We start from the raw sequence: 6,000 nt of genomic DNA, 5'->3' as shown, positions 1-6,000 counted from the left end.
AGGCGAAGTTTGCGAGTCTCCGCGAGGAGCTTCAGGAGGCTCGCGTGGAATTGGGGGTTACCTGCGGCAAGTGCGATCGTGCTCAGTCGGCCGTGGCGAAGATGGCTGAGGAGCTAACGACGGAACGTCAAGCTCTCGAAGTGGCGACTCGGTCGACGGAGGTATTCCGGAGCGAGGTGCGGGACCTTCGACGCCAGTTGGAATCGCGCACAGAAGAGGTTAGCATTCTTCAGAGCGAGCTTACATCGAGCGAAGCCGCCCGTGTTCGAGTGGAGCGTGAGCGCGACTCCTTGGCGGAGGAGGTGACTCGGGTCACCGTGGAGAAAACTGCGGCGGAACAGCTTGCGTACGATCTTCAAGACGACTTCGATGTTGGAGTCGAAGAGGCAAGACATGCGGCGGCGGTGGAGTGTCGGGATGCCGCAGCTACCGAGAATGCCTCTCGGGGGGTCACCTTCCACTTCTTCGACTCGCTGTTCCCACCACTCGACGGGGCCGATCATGTAGGCGACGATCCCGCTGAGTGACATTTTTTCTTTATTTTTATCGCGCAAGTGTTTAGCGCACGCGTTCTTTTAGGTTTTTCCATTCAGCGCACTTGTTTTAGCGCTTGCTTACTAGGATTTTTCCCTTTCAGCGCGCCTGTCTTAGCGCATGCTTTCTAGGGTTTTGGGGCAGTCGCCCTTTTCTTTGTGAGATATTATTTATTTTTATGAACGTTTTCGCACATTCATCTTTTATGGCATGTTTAGATAGGCAAGTGTTTGTGTCAATGGTCTTGCCAATTCTTTTATCTCAGCAGGATACCTTTTCAGACGCGCCAGTCACTTGGATGGTTTGCGTTCTTAAGTTTTCTTCAAATGTGAGTCAGCCATGCTACGTAGGCGCCTTGCGTGTACCGGATTGTGCCACATAGACGTCTCAGGTCGCGCCAGGTAGGCGTCCTAGTTGCATCGTGTAGGCGTCTTAGGTGCGCCGTGTAGGCGCCTTAGGTGCGCCGTGTAGGCGTCTTAGTTGCGCCATGTAGGCGTCTTAGTTGCGCCATGTAGGCGTCTTACGTTGCGCCATGTAGGCGTCTTAGTGCGCCATGTAGGCGTCTTAGTGCGCCATGTAGGCGTCTTAGGTTGCGCCATGTAGGCGTCTTACGTGCGCCATGTAGGCGTCTTAGGTGCGCCATGTAGGCGTCTTAAGTGCACCATGTAGGCGTCTTACGTGCGCCATGTAGGTGTCTTACGTGCGCCATGTAGGCATCTTAGGTTGCGCCATGTAGGCGTCTTACGTGCGCCATGTAGGCGTCTTAGGTTGCGCCATGTAGGCGTCTTACGTGCGCCATGTAGGCGTCTTAGGTTGCGCCATGTAGGCGTCTTATGTTGCGCCATGCAGGCGTCTTACGTGCGCCATGTAGGCGTCTTAGGTTTTTTGGTGGAGCGTGTTCTTTTGAGGGTTTGCTTACCATAGCTAGCCCCCCCAAGTTTTTTGGGTTATAAGTTTGATTTTTGATAACCGGAAAACTTGCACAAAACGAAATTTGAAACGGAAAGCTCGAGTTTTATTACTTTTGCGAAAAACTTGCGAGTAATTTAAAATCCTAAAACATTGGCTCGTAGGCCTTATTGAAAATGGGAAATAAAAGCGATAAAAATGCGGGGAACGCTAGCTACTGGTAGTACTGCCTCAAGTGCTCTGTGTTCCACGGGTGGCGAATTGGAGTTCCGTCTGTGTGCTCGATGTAGTATGTCCCGTCGTGAATGACTTTGCGGACTCTATAGGGACCTTCCCAGTTTAGGCCTAGGACGCCGGCGCTTTGGACTTGTGTATTCTGGAACACTCGTCTGAGTACAAGGCTTCCGATGGCAAAGGTTCGCCTTTTGATCTTGGAGTTGTAGTATCTTTTGACCTTGCGCTTCTGTGCGGCAAGGCGTCTGAACGCTTCTGATCTCTTTTCGTCGATATAATCCAGCTCCAGGCACATGGCCTCATCGTTGTTCGCTTCATCGAACGTATCGACTCGGAACGTGGGTATCTCGGTTTTGATTCGGACCACAGCCTCGATCCCGTACGCGAGGGAGAATGGTGTTTCGCCGGTGGCATTTCGCGCGGTTGTCCTGTACGCCCATAGGAAGAATGGCAATTCCTCGGCCCAGGCGCCCTTTTTATCTTCGAGCTTCTTTTTAAGATTGCTCTTGATAGTCTTGTTGACTGCTTCGACCTGGCCGTTGGCCTGAGGGTGACGCGGCGAGGAGAAGGTCTTGCTAATCTTTAGCTGATCGCAGATATCTCTTACTCGCGCGTTTGTCGAATTGGGCGCCATTATCGGTCACGATCGAGGCGGGGATACCGTGCCTGCATATGATGCTTTTCCAGATGAAGTTTGTCGTGTTCGCTTCAGTTATTCTGGCAAACGGCTCGGCCTCTACCCACTTAGTGAAGTAATCAATGGCGATAATGGCATACTCGTATTACCTTGGTGCTTTAGGGAGCTTACCAATGATGTCCACGCCCCACTTAGCAAAGGGACGTGGGACAACGATGCTGCTTAATGGGGTCGGAGGCTGTCGCGGAATTTCCGCGAAGCGCTGGCATTTGTCGCAACGCGTTGCCCATTCGCAAGCATCTCGCTTCATGGTAGGCCAGAAATAGCCTTGCTTAAGCGCTTTGAGCGCGAGGGAAGTTCCAGCGGCGTGGTTCCCACAGATGCCCTCATGAATTTCGCGGAGGACCTTGGTCGACTCAACGCTATCGAGGCATCGGAGCAGCGGTGTTGAGTAACCGCGCTTATAGAGTACGCCCTCACGGAGCATGTATTTGGATGCTAAGGCCCTCAGCTTATCGGCTTCTTTGCGGTCTTCGAGGAGTTCCCCTCTTCGCAGAAACTCGACAATCGAGTCCATCCAAGTCTGCTGAGATGCCACCTCTATGGTCCCGATTTCGTCTCGGGAGACGGATGGCCGTGGGAGAAATTCAATGGGTACGGTCCCCAATCCGTCTTCGTCGATGCCAGATCCAAGGCGAGCAAGCGCGTCAGCCTCTGAATTTCGTTCCCTCGGGATTTGGTGAATCTCGAACCAAGAGAAGGCATCGAGTTTAGAGTTTGCCTTAGCCAGGTACGCAACCATGTTAGGTTCCTTGGCGGTGTAATCTCCTTTTACTTGGTTTACGATCAACTGCGAGTCGCAGTGTATTCTCAGGTTACGGGAGCCGAGCTTTTGAGCTAGCTCTATCCCTACAATGAGCGCCTCGTATTCGGCTTCATTGTTGGAGGCTTGGAAGCCGTAGTGGAGGGCGTATCGCAGCCTTTCCCCGTCGGGGTTAATCAAGACTATTCCGGTGCCAGCCCCCCGAGCATTAGATGCTCCGTCTACGTATAACTCCCAGATGGGACCCGTTGGGCCTACCTTCCTTTTCCGAGTTAACGCATCATCGTTTAGGTTAGTTTCTGCTCTTCCCATATCAGGAGTATAGGAGAATTCTGCCACGAAGTCGGCTAAGGCCTGCCCCTTTATAGCCGTTCTTGGGTGGAACTCAATCCCGTACTCGCTCAATTCTTGGGACCAGATCGCCATGCGAGTCGATGTTCCCTTTTGAAGAGCTTTACCGATCGGATGCTCGGTTCGCACCGCGATTGGGTGAGCTTGGAAGTGCGGCCGTAGCTTCTTAGCTGCCGTTACGAGAGCCAGAGAAAGTTTCTCTATCTCGGTGTAGCGCATTTCCACGTCGAGTAAGGCTTTGCTCACGTAGTAGACCGGCCATTGGACCTTGTCTTCTTCGCGGACAAGAACAGGACTTACAGCTCTTTCAGAGACGGCGAGATATACGTATAGCATCTCGCCTTCTCTTGGTTTAGAGAGGAATGGTGGGGACCCAAAGTAAGCCTTCATTTCCTGGAAGGCATCTTCGCATTCGTCCGTCCACTCAAAGCCGTCCGCCTTCTTTAGAGCTTTGAAGAACGGTTGACACTTGTCGGTGGCTTTAGACACGAAGCGTGTCAGAGCGGCGACCCGACCGGTCAGGCTTTGTACCTCTTTGACTCGTCTTGGAGACTTCATTTCAAGGAGTGCCTTGATTTTTTCGGGATTCGCTTCTATCCCTCGTCGGCTGACGATGTATCCGAGGAATTTCCCGGATTCAACCCCGAACACGCATTTGTTGGGATTAAGCTTCATTTTATATCGGCGGAGGATCATGAACATCTCCCTTAGGTCGTGTACGTGATTGGTTGCCAGTAGGCTTTTAACGAGCATGTCGTCTACGTACACTTCCATTGTCTTGCCAATTTGATCGGCGAAGATCCGATTCACAAAGCGCTGGTATGTTGCTCCCGCAGTCTTAAGGCCGAAAGGCATGACCTTATAACAATAGATACCTCGATCTGTGACAAAGGTTGTCTTAATTTGATCGGGCTCGTGCATTCGAAATTGGTTATAGCCCGAATAGGCGTCCATGAAGCTGAGAAGCTCATGGCCAGCCGTGGCGTCCACCAGTTGTTCGATACGCGGGAGTGGGAAGCAGTCCTTAGGGATGGCTTTGTTAAGATCTTTGTAGTCTATACAAATTCGCCACTTCCCGTTAGGCTTTTTCACCATTACCACGTTGGCGACCCATTTGGGGTATTTAGCCTCTCAAATGAAGTTTGCGGTGAGGAGTTTCTCGACCTCTTCATTTATGGCCAGGTATCGTTCTGGGTTGAACGTTCGTCTAGCCTGCACTTTTTCGGCGACCTTTGGGTCGTCGTTCAATCGGTGCACTATTACCTCGGGATCAATTCCGGGCATGTCCGCATGAGTTCATGCAAACACATCCTTGAACTCCCTGAGGAAGGCAGTAAGCTGAGTTTTGATGGCGAGTGGAAGCCGGGTGCCGACCTTTACAACCTGATCAGGCTTAGAGTCGTCCAGGACGATTGGCACAAGATCATCGGAGGTTTCCACCTTGAGTCTTTCGACTTCATCCCGGGGGTCAAGTTCTCCGAACTTCCTTGCGTCCCTTGGGTCGCATGGGTAATCGTCTTCCAGCTGGAAGATTGTGTTGACTGTTTTTCCCGCGGATTTACCATCAACTCCTTGCATGTAGCATATTTTGGCTTGGGATTGGTCTCCGGCTATAATGCCAATTCCCTCTTCGGTGGGGAATTTCACCAGTAGGTGGTACGTGGAAGTGATTGCCCTTAGCCGGTTCAAAGTGGGTCGCCCGATAATTAAGTTATAGGGCGACTCCTGATCGACCACTAGGAATGGGACCGTGTGAACGGCCTCAATTCCTCCAGGGGTCCCAAAGGTGACCGGCAGGTCGATGATGCCCTCGGTCATAACATTTTCCCCAGTGAACCCAAACAATGGCGTTTGGGTCGGAGTCGGGCGCAGTCCCCCGAGCTTCATGCGCTCTAGGGTGGACTTGAAAATTATGTCGGCAGCGCTGCCGTTATCAATGAGAACCCTTTTCACCAAGTTATTGGCCACTTGGGCTTTGATCACGATTGCGTCATTGTGTGGATGCACAACTCGCTTGGCCTCTTCATTGGTGAAATACATCGTCTCGTGAGGCACGGACGGAGGTTCTTCATATGTGAAATTAACGTGCATAGCAGCGTCTTCTTGAGCCACGGCCCTAAGGAATTTCTTCCGTTGTCGGGCCGAATCTCCATCTTGTGGTCCCCCCAATATGGTGGTTACCACGTAGAGCTGTGGATTGGCGTTGGCAGCAGCCGCGGTTCGGTCGGCAGAAGCGGCTGTTCCTCCTCCCTGACCAGACTGTTGTCTGTTCGTGGTGGGGCCCGCAGCGCTAATCATGCGTAATACGAACTCTTTCAGCTCACCCCGTTGGATCAAAGCCTCGATTTGCCTTTTAAGGTTGTAGCATTCCGAGGTCAAATGACCGTATTCCCTATGGAACTCACAATATCTAGATCGATCGCGAGTCCCGGGATCCTTTTTCATTGGAGCCGGGGGCGTGAACTTGTCACGTGCCAGAGCCAGGATCCGTTCTGGCGCCGTTTCAGCGGCG

Source organism: Urtica dioica, chromosome 2, assembly GCF_054948205.1.
Source record: "Urtica dioica subsp. dioica isolate 48M chromosome 2, U.dioica_male_clone48M_v1_H2, whole genome shotgun sequence".
Classification (NCBI taxonomy): domain Eukaryota; kingdom Viridiplantae; phylum Streptophyta; class Magnoliopsida; order Rosales; family Urticaceae; genus Urtica; species Urtica dioica.
Note: the sequence above shows the minus strand (reverse complement) of the source record.